The 22,871-nt window shown below is 41.4% G+C and overlaps 1 pseudogene; it reads left to right on the top strand.

The window, feature by feature from the left end:
• Positions 1–22,871, top strand: part of LOC143668586 (SIN3-HDAC complex-associated factor-like) — a 135,211-nt pseudogene that overhangs the window by 17,250 nt on the left and 95,090 nt on the right.

The raw sequence follows: 22,871 nt of genomic DNA on the forward strand, positions 1-22,871 counted from the left end.
GCTGGACTTGATGCTTAATCATATTTTCTTGGGGCTGGCAGTCAGGAGGCCTGGTGTCTAGTTCAGCTCAGAAATGAGTTCATCTATACAACCCTGGCCAAATTGTTTCACTCCGTGTTTCAGTTTCCTTGTCTCTAAAATGATAATACTAATATCTACCCACCTTATCTCCTGGAGTTAGTATATGTGGCATGCAAAAGTCAAAAGAAGAAGGGAAATAGATGGAAAACTGCGGTCATCTATTTAAATGTGGGGAAACCAGAAGCAACTGGGGAAAAAAATGATCCTTACCTATTTCTTATAGCACCAGGAGTAACAAGGACCTGGGTGTGTGGTTCCAATGCTCTGAAATGCTTATTAGCACACTGCGGCCCGTTCAAATGATTCAACAATGAGGATATAGTATACCATGTCTATGTAGCAAAATTAGAAGAGTTCTGGTAATTTCTCATGAATGTAAACTGGGTGGACCCAAAGCAAAGCACCAGGCCTTGAAGTGGCTGATAAAAAGGGAGTAATCAACATTGGCTTTCTACTGGGGTCAAGTTCACTAATTTGGGCCCTATGGTACTGAGCTAATACCTGGTTCCAGTGTCAGCCCTATTTCTAAGGCATCTACCTTCCAAAAACTTCAGCAACATGAAACTAACCAGAAAAGTTTCCAGCTAGCAGTTTCATTACACAACCTACATAGAGAGAAAAAAAAGTTTGTTAGCGTGATCGTCAGAGAATGATACACAGATGTCCTGTCATTTACTTGTTCGGGCCATTCGCGGAAAGAGAACTTGCACCCTTAACTTGTAGTAAGACAAAGGGGCGTACATCTTGATCCAACTGACTATTTCAGTCTTCACATGTCAGGAAGTGAGGGGGGACCTTCAACAAGGGCCATCGAAGGCAGATTGACTGTAATTACCTTGAAACAACCAAGAGGAGAAGGAAAGCAATTTGATTCTAGCGCAGAAACAAGTCGAACGTGCTGACATCATGCTATTTCTCAGGCCTGACCATTGGAAAGGGCCCCCTGGTTTAAGGAGCAGCCTTGTTGGGCTGCGCTTGCTCCTGCGGCATCAGGATAGCGAAATTAAAAACATCAGGTTGGGCCAAATGAAAAACAAACCGCCCAGTCTTTTTTATGTGGTCACAAAATCTGAGGTCTAATCAGTAGCTTTAATTGAAAGGCTCAGCGCGGGGGATCTCGAAGATCTTCTTCCTGCCATTAATTTTAATTTTGCCCTCTCGAGGCTGCATTGACACAGTGAAGGTGATGTGACGGGAAAACATTCATTGTGAATGGTGTGGCCTCGTGGAAGGGGAGTGAAGCTCCTCCCCACTGAATTGCAAAGTCACCGTGGAGCCATGTGCACGGAAGGGGTACAGCAAATGTGTACGGAGGCTCAACCCCAACCTGTTTTTCTCAAGGTCCGCAGACCTTCTACCTCAGCTCGCTGGCCCCGGCACCACCACTCCTTCTGCTGTAAAAGGAAGACTCTGCTTTCTGGTTCCATTCCTTGGACACACTTCAGGAACACCACGTTCATAAACGTCCACATGTGGGGATCGGGGGATGGAAGCTGTGGTTAGGGTAGGGGAAGGAATTGGGAAAGCTTGGGAAGATTGGAAAGTGGGAAGAAAATGAACCAATAGAGCTTAGTGCATCCATGGAGCACTAGCAAGGAATGCCTTTAAAGGGACATGACTTATTCATTTTTCCTCTTTATTTTTGCAATGCCACTGAATGTGCCTACTAAGTGCTAAATTAAACATTTGCAGCCGTGCTAATTGAGGTGTCGCTTTGGTGCACACTCCTTGCTGTTATACAGGATGAGCTTTCTTTTGTGGGGATTAAGACTTTAATGGTGTCTCCTTTATGCTTTCACCAGTTTAAGCCAGAGCAAAACATAATTATAGCAAAGGCTGTTAAGGGATTAGGTGGTTGCTTTCGCTGCCTTACTGTGTGCCTGTCTTTCTCCCATGTAGCTTTGTGCTGGCTCCTATCATCTTCTAATTATCTGTTCCTCTTTTGCTTGACTGCTTTAGAAGTTATAAGGGTATTATCTGAATCCAAATTAAATTTCTTTTTTTTTTTTTAAGAAATGGTAAAAAAAAAAAAAAAGAGAGAGAGAGAGAAAACAGTGTGTGTTAGGAGTGGCACACTTCCCTACTCCAGATTGATCAAACAAAACATATAAAAACATCTATGGTTCTCCGTATCTATGAAGTCAAATAAATCCCAAATCAGACCTCACTCTGCCTTGGATGTGGTGGACATACTCTCCCTCTTCTCTATCTCAACATTTCCACCTGGAAAAATGAAATAATCATACTTACTAATCTCAGCGTGGCAATTGGTGGATTTAACAGTGCCCTGAAAATGAGACTCCTTTGTTTAATGAAGCATTTCATTCAAAGATTCATCTGGCTAATAAACACCCCGTTTTTCACTTGTGTTTGAAGCTCGCCCTTTATTCTTTCGCGTGTGGTTTGAACCAGTTTTCCGCGAGCTGCGGCCGCTCCTGAGGACGGCTGTGAATGGTGCGTATTCGGAAGGGAAGAGCTCATGAATTCAGATCATCCTTAATGCTGAAATGAGCTGTAATGAAGCCCCAAGATCAAAGTGCTTGAGCAGCAACCGCACATGAATGGGCCGCAGCGCTTGGGTCTGGGCTGCTGGAGAAAAGGATTAGGACACTTCGCTTAAGTAAGCCAGAAAGGTTTCGACAGGCTCGTCAACTCTGCATTTATTGTTTATGGGATTCGTGGGCGAAGGACACTTGTGACAGATACCTAAATGGTCTCCATCAGAGAAAATGGTGTTAAACATTTTCCACAAGGGGAAGAAAAGGCTTTCAATTACTAGCAGGAAGAACAGAGGCGAGACGCTTCTTATAAGATTCACAGGAGGAGGCAGAAGGGGGCCAAGGAAAGAGCACAGGCTCGGAAAGAGGGGAAGAAAGAGGAAGGAGGGAGGAGGGAGGAGGGGCAAGCACCCCCAAATACCACTTTCCCTGTACCCTCGAGAATAAGCATACATCCTCCTTCCAGTGCCAAGCAAATCCCTCCTTTCTTAAATACTGAACATGAAGCAAGACAGAACCCCTGAATTGCAGCCAGGGACCCTCCCTGCCATGCTTTATAGCAGTCAGATGCGGGGGCAATGGAAAGCAGATGCAGTGGCATAAGTGCTCCAACATTTCACTCTCCTCCTTGAAAAGATGTCAAGGATTATTTGTGTTACGTCTCTGGAAGAAGCAGAGACACTCTCTTGAAGGATGAATGAAAGACGAGTACAAAGAGTTAATTTGAAAGCAATCAGGCCCTATGTTCGTCTACTGCTTCAGAAATCCTTCTGTTTTAATGATGAATTTATTTTCAAAGCAGCGCCGATCCTTCTGAGGGGAATTCCACCTCTCACAGCTGCACAATCTGCCCTGCAGTGTTGAGCTTCCTCGCCCACCTGCTCTTTGTAAAATAGCGTGGACTTCCCAGAGCTGAGAATGTGCCAGGCTGCTAGAGCTCGCTGAAGAGCCGTCTCCAGCCTCCAGCCACCTAAGTGGCAGTGAATTCACACACCACAACCCCCTACAAAACGGGCAAAGCAGCTCAGCGGAGCCACAAGGACCACACGGCAAACCTCATGCTCCCTCTCGCCTTGCAAAGGAACCTATTGAATTTTCTATGGGTTGATCTGTTAACCCAACTTGGCTTCCCCCGTGGCCCCTGTTCAAAAGCAATAGTCATTGAAAATATTATTTGCAAATATTTTTTAAGACACCACACTTGAAAAATCCTAAACAAGATACCTATTTCATGTTCCAAGTATAGCTCCCGAGGAAAAAAAAAAAATAGAGGATTTGTTCTCTGTTAACTCGGATTGCTTTGAGGTGTTTGCTTTGAAATAGCACCTCGCCATGACTTTAAAAGCTCCAGCCATCTAATAGTTTTTCTCTCCCTTTTTGAGCTTTTTTTTTTCATAGTTATTCAAAGACATGGTATTGTAATGTTCTGAAATTTAAATATGGTTGCTATGCATTTGTTTATCAACAAAGAATTTCTAGATCAATGCGAAAGTACATTTAATAGGGCAAAATGCTGTCCTTTGTGCCTTTGAGGGCAACCATGGTTCTATTAAGTAGGATTATGAGATTTGACCCTGGGCATTCTAAATGCACCCTGTTCACCTCAGTGAAAAGATTTCTCCTTCTAGCTCATTGAGTCATCTGAGGTTCACTATTACTTGTCCACTCCCAGGGTTATGGCAAACATAGTAAAAGGGAAGCAATGTACCAAATTACCTATTTTATAATGGTGATTCATTGGGAAAATGCACAATTTATTCTAAACTAACCTTAACGAAATATATATGGCATAACCTTTATTCTCTTTTTTCTTCCAAGCAATGCCTAATTTTTTCACATCTTCATACTTTCCTCAAAGTGTACCAAGAATCTCAAAATAAAATGATGAATAACTTGTATGTATAAGTGTCACGTGGTGATGGAAATAGTCATTGTAATGCTGCACTAAAGAAAAGACGATGGAATTTTATTGAGCCTCAATGCATAAGGTTTGACATTATCATGCATCACACTTCAAGTGCTTTCTTTCTGCAAGTCTTTGTCAAGACTGTGAATAAGCCAAAGATCACAGTTTACACCATGGCATCATATAATTTAGAAATCTATAAAATGCAGTTCATGAGTGTTACTCGACAAGCATTTTAAAGGTTGTCAGGGATCCAGCATGCCTCGGTGACGCACACAACTTATACCTGTTGAATAGAAAGAACTGGCATACCCCCACATACTTCTGAGGAACTGAATTTTCAAGACGCTGACCTTAGCTCTTATCCCAACTTCCAGTCTTAGCATCATGGTGGATTCACCAGTGGCCGTCCTTAACAGGTGCAGGCTGCAGGACCAGCAAACTCTCTGCAGATCACAACTTGTTGCAGAGAAAATGATCCCATAAGAGGGGATTTTCAGTGTACCCCTGTTGGCAGCAGTAGCACATGGCAGCGGAGCTCTTCCCACACTCCTCGTCTCCCTTTCACCATGCCCGGGGAGAACCAGCCTGTTTGAAACTTGAATTTAATGCACAATACCATCACCTTGATCAATTATTTTAGCTGGATTTATCTAAGTTTTAAAATATTCTCTTTCCGATAAAGGAAATTTAATTGTTCCCTACAGAAAACCTAAAGCAGAAACAAAGAAACTTATAAATTCTCATAGTAATCCTGCAGGCTTCACCTAATTTTCTGTCTCATACTCAAAATACATTTGTCGGTGGGATAATAAACAAACCGTTTCTCTGACCCTGATGCAATTTCTTCCCCGTGAACCTTAGGCTAGGAAATGGTTCTGGAAAGATCAGAACAACAATTTGGAGTTTTGCCCCACCTCATATTTTAAGAATCTCAAAGTTATGCTATGAATGTTTTTAAAGCCCTGCTTATGAGAGTTTGACTAGACTGGGTTATTCACTGTGGTAACCTCAAAGCTGAGCCCAGTGTATGGCACATGGTGGGTCAAAATGGTTTTGTAATACTTCCCAATAGCCATTGCACCTCTCCTCCATTGGGCAGCACTGTGCAGTTTGCTTGTCTGCCCCTCCTCCATCTGCACGGGTGGATCTCAAATAGCCTGGGCCAATCACTATAATCTCAATTTCTTATCCATGGTGATAGGTTTAGGGAAAGCAAATGACTTAAGTTGTTCCAACGAAGTGAAGCTCAAGAATTTTGTTGAACAGGGGGAGCTCTTTCTCACTCTGGGCAGATTGATGTACAGATATGAACCTCAAAGTAAGACTGTCATTTTGCTCCTAAGGGAAAAAAAAATCAGCCTTAGAATAAATATAGTACCCACAGGAGAGCCAAACCTGAGGGGAATGTAAAGGGACAGAGCCCTGACCAGACCATTCCTGAAGACTAAGAACCCTGGACTTTTTTAAGTTATGTAATACAACAAACTATGTTCACTGTTTAAGCCACCTTGAGCTCAGTTTTCAGTTACTTGGATTGCTTTCTTTCAAATTAACACAGAATTCTTCAATAAATGTTCACCGATTGATTGCATGGTTGTATATGCTGTAATTTAGTCCATATGATAATATAGCGTTATGTACAACATTTCTATTACTAAGGTTTCTGCAGCATGGTCTGGAAGTGAATTTGAAAATTGTGAAGTATTGACTCTTTCATCCATGGTGACAGGTCATTGCCTAGTAAGGAAATGGACAGAAAGATATTATGCTTCTAAAAGATTTCTTGACACTTCCACGTACATGAACAATGATACATGTAATTGTTACGTAGATGTAAAGTGAGGTACCCAGTTTAAAATTGTTAAGGCAAAATATTTTAAAGAAATCATCCAATGGTTCTCCATGAGGAAGACAAAAACATCTGAAAAATAGATTTGATCTGGACCATCCTTCTTCTCAATCAGCCTTCCAGTGACTGATGGCTCACAGCGGTGAGGCAGCTGGCCAGGTACAGACTGGGTCTGCACCTTCTAATAGCCACCTGGATCGATGCAAAGCTGACTGGTCCTCCAGCAGATCCTGGAATGTGAGCTCCAGGAGAGCAGGAACTTGACTTACTTCACTGTGTCCCCAGTGCCTAGTCTGGAAAACATGGTACTTACCTGTTTACGTCCTGTTCATGACACATGATAGGCTCTCAATAATATTTCTTGAATAAATAAATGATAACAATTTATGACTTGGAACTCATATGCTTAGTCATATTCTGAGATTCATATAAGAGATTGGAGGAAGCAAAAGGCATAATTTAGCTAATTTGGGTTTTCCCCCCAAGCTGCTCTTGGACCAGTTAGACACCCATCAGATTCCTACATCCATCTAAGCTCTCTTTTGGATAAGCCCACAGTCCCTGAAGGCATTTTCTCAAGAGAAACCTGCAGAATCTGCCTTTCAGGGGAGGAGAATCAGGTAAGTCTCCAGCCTAAGGAAGAACATATGAACGATCTTTGCTTGTTGTGAGATCTTGGGAAAGTCTCTTTACCTCTCTGGGTGATTTCCTCATCTTTAAAATGAGAGCGTTGGACTAGATGAGTAGCTTTTTGAGCTGGGTTTTATAGAGCCCAGGGTATTTTATAGAGCAAAAGAAGAAAGAGACAAAGCCAAACAGCTGAGGCTGGAAGTCCTCGGCTCACGCATAAACAAACGAGAGTTTGGAAGCTGATTGTCTAGAACTAAATCACAGTCCTGCCATTTACCAGCTGTGGGATCTTGGGCAAGTTATCCAACTTTCTGTTCTTCAGTTTCTTCACCTGAAAGAGAGATGGCAATAACACCTGCTTTATAGGGTGCTGTGAGGATTAAATCAATTCGTACATATAAAGCCTGCTATAATATAAGTGCTATACAAATGTTAGCTATTGTGATGTTTTATATATTGGAGTTTCCCATAATATTTGCATTCGGAAGGTACAAAGGACTTGTACTGCCAACAAAACAAACAGATTTCCATTTTTGGGGTCTTTAATTAGGATGTAATAGGTAACAATAATTACAAAAGGTCTGCTAGAGTGATATTAACCTCTCTAACCACTGTCCATTAGCACCACAGCTCCCCGCCGCCAGCCAGCCAGACCCTCTCCAGTGTGTTTAACTCGGCACAATGGGCTGCTGCCACTCTTGTGAGTTCGCTTTATCTTCTGAAGATTATGCTGCAGTTCTATTCAAATGGCCTCTGCATGGCTGGGTGTCTGATGCCTGGCGCGAGACAGAGAAGGGCTCCGTGCCTAATCACCTACATTCCTGTGACCACTGAAGGAAAAGATAAATTTCCTTAACCGTCAACATGTCAGGGAAGGCATTTTCTTAACAGAAAATGGTGAATATATGAAAAGATAGAAACCTCAGGCAGTTAAAAATTTGCAAGGAAGGAGTGTCTGGCAGTTCCAGGGCTTTAAAATTCCTTTTCCGAAGATACTGTATGAATCTAAATAAAACCTGAATGATTATGCTAATTATTCACACTAATAACCTTGCTTGGAAACTTCTTTATCAGTGGTTTCACTTTCAGAATGTCGTAATGACTGCAAGGCATCTCCTTCCTTCCCTTACCTGGAGATGAGGTTTTAAAGCCATTTCCCCAATCTCCAGAATTGAGATTGAGGTACAATCTAACACTGGACCCACCCAATCCAAACCCACCTTGGCCTGAATTTTCTAGTCCTGATTTTCTAGTTTGCTTCCCAAATACCGAGCTATCGCCTTTAACATTTGACCTGTATTTTACATTTCTGTTAACGTTTGCTCTGCTTCTCCCTTTTTTCCCCTCTCTCATTTTGTTCCTTTCTCCCTCCTTTTCACCCTTCTTCTCTTGTTCACTCTCCGGGAGTTCATTCAGCTTAAAGAAAAAAAAAATGCTTCTGCCTATTCCTCACGACTGAGGTTGGACAGGGGCATCTCTGTTCTAGAAATATGCTAAGATTAATCCAATTTGCGAGGACATGAAGAAGCTGTAAATATTTATGAGCAACAGGGAAGAAACTGACCCAAGCACACAAAGTACAAGAACTAGGTGGAGGAATGGTCAAGCATCAGTGGCCCCAGGTATCACTCCCTGGGTGCCAGGTGCAATTAGCCACTGGTACCTCCTTTTAGGGGTGAGTGGTGGGGAAGAAAAGGAGGTGGAAAGTCTGCCCTGGGCATTACGAGTAGTAGAAGTATTCTCTCTCCCTTTCCTCTACCCCCAGCCTATTTCTAACTACTCAGTTGGCAATCTCAGGGACCAAGTGAGTAATCAGAAACTTCCCACACCTCCAATTGCCTATGCCTACTTCAGATGGTTGTATACACAAACTTCAGATGGTTGTATACACAAACTATACACAAGCTTCTGCTGGGAAAGGAGAAACAGACTCAAAGATGCTCACTCCTGTCTTCCCCACACCTTTCTTTAAATCTGTTAAAAAATACCAGGGGATCCACAGCTTTTTCCACATTTGTATTCAAACACATTGAATAGCTATTTTGAGGTTCGTGTTCAACAGTGGAAATGTCAAAATCCAAAGGAGAGTTCCTGGAATGATCATCTTGTTTGTTCCAATATAGACAATAATTTAGAAACAAATGCATTTGTTTGTTACTGGATAATTTATTACTAGAAACTTATTATTGCAGAGTTTATTCAACCAATAACCCCCAGCCCCTTCTTGCATTCTGCCAGGAATGAGGAGCTCATTACCACCAAAGGCAGCTCAATCATCTTTGGCCATTTTGGTTCATTTAGAAACATTTAAAAAAACAAATGAATACCCGCTTCCCAGTGCTTGTCTGTTGGTCTTTTTTTTTTTCCTTAGGGTCTGGCACAAGTCACTACATATTACTACTCTGTAGTCTACATTTTCTCTTTTTGCTTTTTTTGTTTTGTTTCTGTGGGTCTGATCAGGGTCCTAAGTCTCTTCTTCTTTGGAATAATTCTCCAGTGTGGAAGTTGTAGAGGGAGGCAGGGCATGCGTCTCACTGGGGCAGCCAAAGAGGGCTTGGCAGTCTATGCAGCCGAACGGAAGCTCCGAGTCGGACACTGCATATAGTGGGGAGTGACGCAGAGGAACAGAAACAGCCCAAGATTATTTATGGCGGTAGAGAAGAGCCCAGCGGCAGTGACCACAACTGAACAGCAGAGATGGTGCCAGAGGTGGCCCCCTGGCTGGATGGTTCCTGTGGTACAGCCACAGTTCTAGCTTCTGTTGCTTGCCTCCCATGGCTCTGGTGTATTTTCCCTGCCAGTTTTCCCAGGCTTCTGAAGAGCTTGCAAATCACCCAATAACCTTCCAACAAATTCCTTTTTTTTGTTATTGGCTAAGTTTGCCAGAGTCAGTTTCTGCTGTTTGCAACTATAAGCCCTGACTCATACTCTTTCTTTCAAATATCTATAGATAGTTAATATGCACTCTTGCCTTTTTTTTTTTATATTTTTAGGATAAACCTTATCAGTTCCTCCAATACTTTTCCAGATGGTTCCATTTCCCATCTTCTCACCATCTCATTGCTCATGTATCGAGATGCACAGTTGCTTCTGCACATTTGAACAGGGCAGGACTGTATGTTCTCTCTTTCGAGATCTTGATATACTAATGTTACCTGGGATTTATAGTCACATCACACCGTTGATTTATACTGAACCAAAAAATCCACAATTCTTTTTCCACATCTTATAATAAAACCGTATTTCCCTCATCCCATATTTATATGAGTGTGCATGTTTTCATTTGGAAGTCCTAGGTCATTTTTAGGCCCAGAATTGCTTTGTCTTGGGGAACCCAAATTCCCAAGTAATTAGGGAATTTTATGCCATTTTTCTCCTATGATGAGTCTGACTTCACACCACATTTTCTCAGGGATGAATTTCTGGCCAGCCTTGGGCCTCCAGCCAATCCTTCAGAGGCCTGACCATCTTGCCCTGAACCTCCCACTCTCCAGCACTGACTCTCCAAATGACTTAGCCAACCATCCCTAGCGAAAACCACTTGCCTTCAGGGGCCCGCAATGATTCACTTATTCAGTCCCTGCTTAAAATACACACACTGGATGTCAGAGTTATAAGATGATTGGGTGGCTTTGGGACCGTATTACCCATTTTTTTCTCTTAGACTGATCTTCTAGTTCAGTCTGACCTTCAGATTTGTGTCTCAAATAACTAAGCCCACATTTCAGTGCCTTTTCTTAACTGGGTTTTGGACACAGGACAGGGATAGGGGAAGAGAGGGTTTAAGATGTGCCAGGCAGGGTGCTGACACCTTCTAAGTTTTATCTAATTTAATTCACTATGAGAGATATGATTATCTCAATTTTAAAGTTAAGCAGCTATGTCTCAGAAAGGATAAGCAACGTCTATTAAGTGGTGAATTTAGAATTCAAATCCAGATTTCTCCCCGTCTAAACTCTCATGTCCCATTTCTGACATAACCCATGGAACTGAAGTGCATGAGCAGAGAGATTTAGAGTGGAGAGCAACTGAAGCAAGACATGTTCCCTTCACGCATTCACTTCACCATGTAAATAAAGAGTATGAGGGGCTCCAAGGAAAAAATCTTATGGTTTCCTCCATCCCTTATTCTGAAAATGGGGTCAAGATGTTCAGACAATAATCCATCATGGGTTACCCTAATCCTCAAGGTGCTTTTTAAATATGAAGGGTAGTTTCATCGAAACTGTGATGCACTTTGTGGAGCGAGAGCCCCTGCCAGTCCCCATACGGCCCAGAACTTTGTGAGAGGACAGGATCCCTCTGATGACTAAAAAATGCTAAACTAGGAACTGACCCGACTCTGTTCTTGGCCTTCTATAGTGGCTTAAGCTAAAAAGCAGAGAAACCTGGGACCCACTTAGCTGAGCCAGAGACTCCCCTCCAAGAGCACAGAGTCACTCATAAACACCCAGAGTCTGAAAACTTAATTTGGGTCAGTAGCCTGAATCATTTCTCCAACCAACCCTTTTCTATAGGTGCTTACAAATAGAAAAATTGTCCAGCTTGAATTTCATTTCCTTTTATCGATTCTGCAGGGGCTGGGGGTGGGGGCAAAGAATAAAGGTCTGGGTCATTTACGAACTGTAAAAGTGGTCTCTAATGAAAGCTGATGGTATCGTGTTGGAGGCGAGGCAATGCCAACAGCGCTGGCTTATATCTGTTTTTAAGCCTCCGATCCTGCAACCACAATTGCTACCACTTTGGTGGCAGAAGGAAGATGTTTATCCTTCACAAAGGCTGTGAGCTTTCCAACACTTTGTGTAATCTCCCAGGCCACCAAGGGGCCAGCCACATGGTGTCTGCAGATGCTGAGAGAGGCGGACAATTCTCCTACTGGGAATTTCTCTACTGTCCCTCCAGTGTGAATAACAGGACTTTTCCCTTCCTTCCAGCGGCAGAGAACCTGAGGCTCCATTACTGACTGCCAACTTACCACCCAGGCCTGACAGCAATTTGTAACTCAGTTTATACAAGCTCGCTTACTGTCTACATTTTTGTTTGTAAAATGAGCAATTTGCTCTTGGTTCCTTAGCTCCTCTGTGAAGGCAGCCGCAAGGGTGGCTCACTAAGCGGGGGACAGCTGGTCAGTGAAAGCAAAATTCGGATCATCAAGCACATCGCCAGCGCTTTGCCCCAGCCTGGATCCTGTAAATAGTTTTGTTACACAGAGTTGCTCTCCAGAAGGCAAGCGCCAGTTCTCCCTGTGTGGTATTTGCAGCAACAGACAAATCAAGCCAAAGGAAGAAGCTTTTGATGAGATGTTTGGGAGGTCTGGGCAAATGCACTGTCCTTCTGGGCAGCCACTTTCTTTTGAAAGAATGTCTTTCCATTTGAGATAGGAGGCGTGGGAGCGAGGAAAAAGAGGTGGCAAAAATTTGTCCAAGCTTGCACTCCAGGGGTGAAACAAACCAAAGCGGTTGTGAGGTGATAAAGGCGTGGTGAGGAAATAAAAAACCACAGCCAATGCTTATTGCCTCAACGGCTGCAACATTATCTCACCACTGCCTCAGAGCATATGTTCAACAGTAGTGTGAAGATCTGGGGTCTCAACTGGGCTCTGAATACAGAGGGGAAAAGGTGAGAAACAGTGCAAGAGCAGGAGCCCATGCTGACAAACCAGCCAGAAATTCTGAGAACTATCTTATCCTCCCACCTCCCACCCACCACCATCACCACCCTTTCTACCATATGCAAAATATTTTGTCATCAAGAACCAGAAAGCGTGGCAGTCCCAGCTACCTGTGCTCCATATTTGCAAAGAGAAGGGAGGAGATAATAATTAGCTGATCTTTCTCCTTTCCCACTACGTCCCCACCCCACCCCCATCAAGGGGAGAAGGTGCAGATTCAGACTCTTATCAAGCAGTCAAAAGATTTCATGGGAACACCACACTTTGTTCCATTCTGGCTTCTCTCACAAGGGGTGGGGTAGGGGGCGGCACATCTTCAAACGCCTGCTGGCTTAATGGTGACAGCTGCATGCAACAGGCTTGCTTATGGATTGCCTGGTGCAGTGAGAGATAACTGCAGGGTAGGACTTCAAAGGCAGATCCACTGCAGCCATTCCTGGGGCTGCTCCTTACAGTTGGCGGCTCCTGGCATGCAACAAGTGAGCCAAGAGAAATGAAGATATTAGAACTTTCCCATATGCAATATAAATTATGAGGCAAGGAGGCAAGAATTAACCTGGAGAGGTGTTTTTGGGGCTTTTTGTGTAGTTTGGAATGATATTTGTCTTAGGTAGGTAGTGAAGAGAATCAGCTCATTGTAGCATGTTAGTAAACCAAGACTCTTATTTATATAACAGTTTATACATTGCATTTTAAGACCGGGAAATAGCTAAGACTGTTTTTGGTTTTACGTTTTTTGTGTGTGTGTTTCTCTGTTGTCACCTAAATTATCTGCCTTTGCCATCTTTGCAGAAATCATGTATTAAAAGTTGGCTCCATGTTAAAATGTCTGGTGGCCTTTGATCTAAGACTAAGGAGCCGTTATGGGAGAAACTGTCACACAGAAGATTCAAGAGAAGACTTGAAATCGTCAGTTCCTTGCAATGGGTAGAACAGATGGCTGTTTAAGGAACCACATTAAAGAGTCACCATGAAAGGTAGTTATTTCCTGTCTTCTCCATCTGGCTGGTCCTAACGAAATGCACCTCAAAGAACAGACTCACTGTGACATAGTGTGGACATATGTAACTACGGATGCGTTTGGTGAGGCTATTCATTTTGGTAAATTGCCTCCTTCTGCCACCCACCACCCAATTCAGCCCCCATTCCTTCTCTCTGCCTGTCAAAATCCCACTTGAACAGGGACACATTAACATAACTTCTCAAACCTTGATTTTCTCATCTGTGAAATGGCAATGAAAATGCATTAAACTAAAGGTAATATCTTGCTTTGCTTCATTAGATAGAATTGATTCTTCAACTTGAGAAGGAGCTTAATGAATAAATAAGTTAAGGTATATTTATGTGGTAAGATGAAATATAATCAAAAATGTCCTCAGACCTTGGGAAAATATTACAGTGTAATTGTTAAGTGAAAAAAAAGCAACTGTTTTGAGGGACAAATGAGATAATTCATGAAAAATTATTAATATGGTGCCTGGCATATGTTCCAGCACTTAAAATATACGTCATTTTTATCGTTACCTCTCCTTCGGGTCCCAGATAGTTGGGTATCGTGCCCCGCAAAAAGAATGTTCAGGTCCCAACCGCTGGTCCTGTGGCTGTGAGCCCATTTGTGCATAGGACCTTTGAAGATGTTGTTAGCTAAGGTGCACCCAAGTTGAATGAGGGTGGGTCTTAATCCAATATGACTGAAGGCCTTACAAGTAAAGGAAATTGGACAAGGATGCAGAAGCCAAGGTGAGCAACCAGAAGCTGGAAGTCAATGGAACCCAGAAGAGAAAGGAGAAGATGCTGCCATGTGCATTGTCACATGTCAGATAAGCCAAGGAACCCCAAAATTGCCATCCAGCCAGAGGATACTGAGCCTGGGAGGAAGCCTTTGAAATCATGAGCTAAAAAATTCCTGTGGTCATGCCAACCCATTGTATGAGATTTGTTTTAGTAGTTGGAAAACTACTAAACTCATCAAATATCATCTCCTTTACGAAGTCTTCTCTGGTCATCCAGCCCAGAGGTAATCTCTCTCCTTAGCTGCCCAGCATTCCATATAGTCACCCTGCTTTTGGCACTTATTACTCTATAACTTGCATTGTGCTAATTTACACCATGTTTCATCACTCCTTATAATAAATATCCCCGCTTCTTGTTTTGCTTCAGTTGGAATGTGTTGGTTCTGCAACCAGAAAAGGAGCAAACTAATAAATTAGTTATGATGTATTCATATGATGGGTTATAACATAACCAAAAATGTCTTAAGTCATGAGGAAAATGTTAAATTGAAATTGCTAAGTGGAAAAAGCAACATAGAATACTGCTAATAAAAAACATTTACACACTGTGAAACAGGACCAAAATAGATGCCTGTATATAATACACACAATTATATAGAAAAAACGCTGCCAGGAAATATGCCAAAATGATAGCGATGGTTAGTAACTTGGGCAGGGGGTTATAGCTGTTTTATTATTGCTTTGCTTTACAAATTGTTTAATTTTTCACATTTTCTACTAATCAGAAAAACAAAAAGTAGTTTTGTTTTGTTTCTTTTCGTATTAAAAAGCAAATTGTGAGCTATGAATAGGGGGTGGGAAAAAAAAAAAAAAGCAAGGACAGGGAGAACTTTGTGAATTACCAAAGACGTCTGTTCTTTCTACAAGCATTTTTAGAACAACTGCTGTGAGTATAAGGTTTTTTAAAATATTGGAAGGGGCGGGCCATGGTGGCTCAGCAGGCAAGAATGCTCGCCTGCCATGCCAGAGGACCCAGGTTCGATTCCCGGTGCCTGTCCATGTAAAATAAAATAAAATAAAATAAAAAATAAAAAAAAATATTGGAAGAAACAAATAAATTTGAGATTAGTCCTGACCTCAAGTAAACTGATATTTAGTTGGAGAGAAGAGATGTACAAATGGGGATAATAACACAGATTAGTAGAATAAAAAGAGACACAATGAGAGGCTTAGACAGCAAGGGCTACCTGTGGGGGTTCTGATGTGTCCACTTTACCAAGGAATGACTTCCCAAAGAGACAGTCCCAAGGGAGGACAAGCTCTGTGGCTAGACAAATTGTGTCGCAAGATTGATCCTTATATAATTTAAAATGCCAGAATGGAATGAATAAATTAAATTCATAAATTTAAATTTGTATTTAAACTTTTTTATTTCACATCTTTTTCTGACTCATTTTTTTCTACAGAGTTGTTGGCAAATAGCAAAATAGCTTAAGTTTGAACTCCATCCGGTTTTGGTTAATCTACTGATACTCAGTGGAATGACCAGGCAAGAAGCAGAAGGAGAAAAGAGCAGGCCTGGGGCAAAAAGGAGACCCTGCTCCACCAGAAGGGTAAGACAATTCAAGCTCCCTCCTCAAAAGCTCTGACCAGCCAGTAAGAACTGGCAAAAATGTCCCTCTCAAAGTTCAAGAAAATAGTTAAATGACTACAGTAAGAGTGCCAAATGAAGAAAAAGGCTATGTAAAAATTGGTGCCGTGGCTGACTCCTCTCCCATCTCCTCACTGGTGGGGAGCCAGCACATGTCCCAGTGTGGATCCCTGGTCCCAGTTCCAGAGGGAACAAAGCCAACCTCAGGCATATACAGGGAGCATGTATGTCTGGCCCGATCTGGCTAGTGGTGTCCTGAAAGACTTGCCATCTCAGAACTTGTCCTGCAAGGAGAAGGCAGTTCTCAGAGCTCTCCAACAGAATGCTGTGGGAGAGTAGTTAAGCCATGCTGCCAGGAGCAAGGGATTGTACTTTTGGTTTATAACTGTACTTTTTACTTCCTACAGGAACTTTCCTATTTCCTAAGGAAAGGGGTGCATTCTTATCTGTGTAAATGGGGGAATTCTTAGGACCATCCTCACATGCCCAAGACAAGACACGTGCACAGAAAGGATCAGAAAGGCCCATAAACTTTTGCCTGGAGTTATTCACTAAGACCACTTGCACAAGTCAATCTTCAAAGATTGGGAAAGGAGTCTTCTTTTTTCACTTCTTTTTTGTTGTTGTTGTTGTTAGTTCGTGGCATTCAAGGAAAGCTCTGCTATAACACTAGCTAGATAAAAGCTCAAGGAATAGACACTTCTGAGTCTAAATACCAGCAATAACACATTAAAATATCAAAATGTTTAAGTGTCAATAGAAGGCTTTGAAACATACAAAGAAACAGGAACCAATTGTCCAGGCAAGGAGAAGATCAAATCATTAGAAACCATCAATGAGGAGGACCAGACCTGGGACATACAAGACAAATACTTTTTTTTTAAATGTTCTGAAATATGTTCAAAGAGCTAAAGGAAAACATGGATAGAGAATTAATGAAAATTAGGGGTGGGCCACGGTGGCTCAGCAGGCAAGAATGCTTGCCTGCCATGCCAGAGGACCCGGGTTCGATTCCCGGTGCCTACCCATGTAAAAAAAAAAAGAAAAAAAAATTTTAAAAAAAAGGAAGTTAGGAAAACAGTAAATGAACACAAAGATAATATTAATATCAAGACAGAAATTCTGAAAAAGAACCAAATGGATCTGAAGATCATAATAACAAAACTTTTTACTTTCCTAGAGGATTCAACAGCAGATTAGAACTGACAGAAGAAAGAATCAGAGAATTGACGATAAGACCATTGAAATCATTCAGTGTGAGGAGCAGAAAGGAGAGGGAATGAAAAAAAGTAAACAGAGCCCGAAGAATCTCTGGGAATCATCATGTGCACCAATGCATGCATTGTGGGAGTCCCAGGGGAGAAGAAAGAGCAAAAGGGGCAGAGAGAATAAGAAAAGAAATAATGAATGAAAATTTCCCAAATTTAACAAGGGAAACAAATATACACATCTAAGATACTCAAATGACTGTAAACAGGAGAAACCCAAATAGATCCATGCCACAGCATGTTATAATCAAACTGCCAAGCACCAAAGATGGAATTCTGAGCTGAAAAAGAAGCAGTTAAGTCACATGCAAGGGAGCCTCAGTAAGATTAAGTTCTGATTTCTTATCAGAAATCATGAAGGTAAAAAGGCAATGGGATGACATATTTAAAGTGCTGAAAGCAAAAAACTGTCAACCAAGAACTCTGTATCTGGCAAATCTGTTTTTTGAAAATGAGGGAGAGATTAAGGCATTTCCAGATCAACAAAAGCTAGGGGAGTTTGTCGCCACTATACTGGTCTACAAGAGATGCCAAAGAGAGTTCTGCAGGTTGACAGAAAAGGATGGTAAACAATAGATCAAAGCCACATGAGGAAATAAACATGTCCAGTAAGGGTCATGCCATGGGTAAATATAAATGCCTGTACTATTATATTTTGGGTTTGCAATTTCACTTTTTACTCCCTAAAGGATCTAAGAGACAAATGCATAAAATGCAATGAAAAACGAGCGGTTTTGGACTTGTAATATAAGAATATATAATTTGTGACAAGAACTACGTAAAGGTTGGGGGAGGGAGGGATAGGAGCATAACTTGTGTACACTGTTAAACTTAAGTTAGTGTCAAAGCAAATAGGTTGTTATGTATTTAGGATGTTAAAATTAAGCCCATGTAACCTCCAAGAAAGTACCAGAGAATGTGCAAGCTCATAGGGACTGAAATTAGAGTACAGGTTGCCAGGGCCAGTGGGCAGGGGGAATGGGGTATCAATGCATAATGGACATAGGGTTTCTGTTTGAGGAGATGGAAATTTTTACTAACGAAAGGTGGTGAATGTGATTTATCCCACTGAATGGTGTGCTTGAGAGCAGTTAAGAGGCAAAGTTTAGATTGTATATGTGATCATATAATTTAAAAAAACAAAAGGAAAGGAAGAAAACTAAAGAGATGATGACAAATAAAAATGCACAATCTTGGATGAGATTTAGCAAGGGAGGCGAAAAGGCTCAAAGGGACGTTATTGGAACATATGGAAAAAACTGAAATATTGACTCTATGCTTTATATTAAGGTCACATCTCTTGAACTTGATAACTGGTGGTTATAGAAGTGAATATCCTTTTTCTTAGGAAATGTACATGGCAGTACTAAGTGTTTAAGGAGTGTGATGTGCCTGCAGTCAAGACTTCAGAAAAGGATTGAGAGAGAGAGAGAACAATACGGTAAAATGTTAAAATTGATCTGGGTCTTTGGGGAGGTGGCTAGGAGTAGGTTGGAAATCTCTGAATAGGGTTTGTATCATTTTTGTAACTGTCCTATATGTCTGAAAGTAGCTCAAAACAAAAAGTTAAGAAAAACCTCAATGAGACCTTTTCTCCACGGACCATTAAATTACAAAATTTGATTTTTTTAATGCTAAAATATATTCAATTCCAGATGAATTTTATGGAAACTAAAGTCTTCCTGCATTTCTTCTGAACAGGAAGTTTTGTCTGATTTTATCAAAGCTAATGTAAGTAATTCAATCTTTCATCTTGTTCTGGTCAGACATTTTGATAGTCTCTGTAAACCATCTTGGGAGAATTTGGTGCCAAGACATCCAAAAGCTTCATCTAGGATTGCAAAAAAAGCACAACAGCCTTATTTGTGGAAAATTTTATGTGTTCAAATTCCCTATTCTCCATTCAAAGGTCTCTATTTCATTAGCTAATGAAAAGGCAACAGCTTCAATTGATGGGAAAACCAAAATCTGGGTCTCCCTTTGTAACACATGAGAAAAGAAGAGGAGTGGTATTCCAGCGGCTCTTTAAAAGAGAAGAAAGCATGAGGATCAATGGTGTAAGAGGTGTTAAATAGAAGCAGAACAGACATGCAGATTGTTTAGAAGCCTCATCTAACACAATCTACTCTATCAATATACTCAAAGGTGTCACTTAAGTCAGAAGTTCACTTTGGAGAAAAGCAGAAGCTTCTTTGATCAAGGCCAGAACTTTTTGATACTTCCCACTAACTCTCAAAACAGAGATTTGGGCATTCAGAAGGCTCGCTGAGGAATTATACATTTCTGGGTTCTGCAGAGAAAACAGTGACAATGCTTAAATGAAGATGTTGAATCTTCATTTAAATGAAATGACGGTCCATTAGCAAAGGGACTTCACAGTTTCTATCAGGTTCTTAGGTGCAATATTTGGAAGGGAATACATGCTCTCTTGATTACTCTCATCATTATGTATAGTCAGGGGTCACAAATTATATTCCAGAGCTGAATCCATCCCAGCCCACAGTGCCAAATGGCCTCCAAACAGATTCAGTCTCTGGAGGTCAATGCCAGAAGCAGCTGAATCTGCTGCGGTTCCCTGAGTCATCCCTTCCCCCCATCTCTGAGGCTTCCCCCAAACTTCTGTTCTAAAGACAAGGCCATAAAATGCTTGGCCCTCAACTGGAGGTACCTCTGCCCAAAGAGGCAGAAATTTACATGCCTTAAACCTTATCACCCCTTGATTTACAGACTGAAACTTAGAGCCTTCAAGGCAGTCTTCTGGAAACATTGTTTTCAGGTCATTAAAAAATGCGTAATATCATTAAGCGTCCATATTTCTAGTAACTGGCATTGTTGTTACTTGAATACTTATATTCAAGCCAGAATATAAGCATGCCAGGAACTGACATGACCTGTTATGTCACCAAAACAAAGGAGCTGACACTGATAAATGACAGGTTGGCTTCTTTATGGGTTTTCCCCTTCCTTCTACACCTTGGAGCTTTTGTTTTCTTTTCTACTCTGAAAATGAAGTAAGGTGCTGAGCAATCAAGAGGCTGGAGTCTCCTTCAGAACTATCTATGTCTTGAAGGTAGCAGGTTTCTCAAATAGCAACCATGTAAATAGATACAAGGCCCATACTGTTTCCTTTGTCTTAAAGAATATTTGAAAATAATTGATATTCTTGGGCATCCTGCTCATCTGACAGATGCATCATGTAGGGAAGACCAGGTGGGAACTTTCCTTACCATTAAAGCCCTGAGTAGCCAGGGCATCTTAAGAACACAGTGACAGGAGAGTATTCTGGAAGTAGCAATGAAGAAACTGAAATAGATTTTGGGAGAAAACATGAAAGAGTAAGGAGGATGAAGTTAAAACTCTAAAAGGCAAGGTTGCAGAAGCCCCTCCCTTCAGTTCTCCCATTTATTAATCTCTGCCTCTTGCCATCCATTTCTTTTACCAGCATGATTTAGGGCCCTCATATACAAAAGGGAGAAAGCATTGTCTGAAATGACCATTTTAATTTGTTTCAGCATCCCCTGAACCTAATACACACTCTCAGCTCTGTAAAAGAGGAGCTACTATTATTCTTAGGTGTGCATGTATGTGTGTATGATTTGTTTATGCTGATTTTTGCTCTAGGCAGATGTCCACATGCTGGCTAAAATATAAATGCATGTGCACATGTACTAGCACAATCAACCAACTACCCACACTGGGAGAGCTGACCACATAGCTATTCAAAATCTCTTTCCTTTTTTTTTTTTCTGGACACATAGCCAGACTACATTTTCCAGCATCCCTTCTAACTTTTGAGGTCATGTGATTGAGTTCTAGCCAATGGACTATGAGCAGATGTGACCCATGCCACTTCCAGCCTGACAACTTTCCACATGTGCTCCATATGCTTTTTCCCCTCCCACTGGCTTGATGCAGGTGACAGTGAGGCCCAAAGGTATAGCAGAGCCTCAAGAGAGAAAAAGTCTGGGCTCCTGACACACTCTGGAGGATAACCACTCACTGACCAGAAATACTCATCCTGACTTTTACGTGAACAATATATGAACTTTTATTGTGTTTGAACCATAATTCATTTAGTTCTGCCTGTGACTGCTATTCTAGTTTGCCAGCTGCTGGAGTGCAATATACCAGAAATGGAATGGCTTTTAAAAAGGGGAATTTAATAAGTTGCAAGTTTACAGTTCTAAGGCCAAGATAATGTTTCAATTACAACAAGTCTATAGAAATGTCCAGTCAAAGGTATCCAGGGAAAGATACCTTGGTTCAAGCAGACTGATGAAGTTCAGGGTCTCTCTCTCTCTCAAGTGAGAAGGCACATGGCAAACACAGGGCTTCTCTCTCAGCTGGAAGGGCACATGGCGAGTAAGTCATCATCTGCTAGCTTTCTCTTCTGGCTTCCTGTTTCATGAAGCTCCCCGGGAGGCATTTTCCTTCTTCATCTCCAAAGGTTGCTGGCTTGTGGGCTCTTGTGGCTATGTTGTTCTTCTCTGGCTCTCTCTGAATCTCCTTCATTCTCCAAAATGTTTCCTCTTTTATAGGACTCCAGAAACTTCTCAAGACCCACCCAAATGGGTGGAGACATATCGTCATCTAATCCAGTTTAACAGCCACTCTTGATTAAATCACATCTCCAGGGAGATAATCTGATTACAGTTTCAAACATACAGTATTGAATAGGGATTATTCTACCTTTATGAAATGGGATTTTGATTAAAACATGGCTTTTCTAGGGTCCATACATCCTTTCAAACCAGCACAACAGCCATTTAGCCTAACTTAACAAATTCGCCCACAGCTACATTTTATGTGAACACACACAGAGATGTGTCATGTAAGCACAGTTCTCTTCAAAGGTCAAGTAAATACTTTTGAAAGCTGGAAAAACGTTTAGGGCTCTAAGAATAGCTTATATCTGAACAGCACTTTCCATTTGGCAAAAAGATTTTCATGTATATTATCTCATATAATCTTCCTAACAACTCTACGAGGCAGGCAGAACAGTTTGCAGGTGAGAAAACCTGACTCAAATAGCGAAGTGGCTCTCCCCAAATCATACAGCCAGTAAATGGGAGAATTTGGGGTAGGACTTAGTCCACATCCCACTGTTTTAAAAACTCTTTCCCCCTATTCACTAATTAACATCTATACATCTTATAAAGCTCAGCCCAAGCTTCACTTCCTAAAAACAGACCCCTGGCTACCTCCACTCCACTTAGAACTGACCATCTGTTCTCTTGTAACCTACTTAACCCTGTACGTAAATCCACTAAGCTGCTAGCCACGTTTTATTATGATTATTCTTAATTATTGTTATTATCACTATTATGTGTTTACATGGACTCTGAAGGATCCTGAGTGAAGGAATTGGGTCTTATTACTTCTTACATTTTAGCAGAGTATCTGACTCTAAATCCAACATTCAATGTGCCACAATAGTAACTTGTATGACTCCTAGCATGGGAGGACAATTTAAAGGAAGGTTCATGATAGTGGAAAAGTAATGTTTCCTTTGATAGAATTGAAGCATGATTACAAGCCAAAAAAGATTTTAGTTACATATGACTCAATGAGGCCTTACTAA

Source organism: Tamandua tetradactyla, chromosome 24 (genome assembly GCF_023851605.1).
Source record: "Tamandua tetradactyla isolate mTamTet1 chromosome 24, mTamTet1.pri, whole genome shotgun sequence".
NCBI classification, from domain to species: domain Eukaryota; kingdom Metazoa; phylum Chordata; class Mammalia; order Pilosa; family Myrmecophagidae; genus Tamandua; species Tamandua tetradactyla.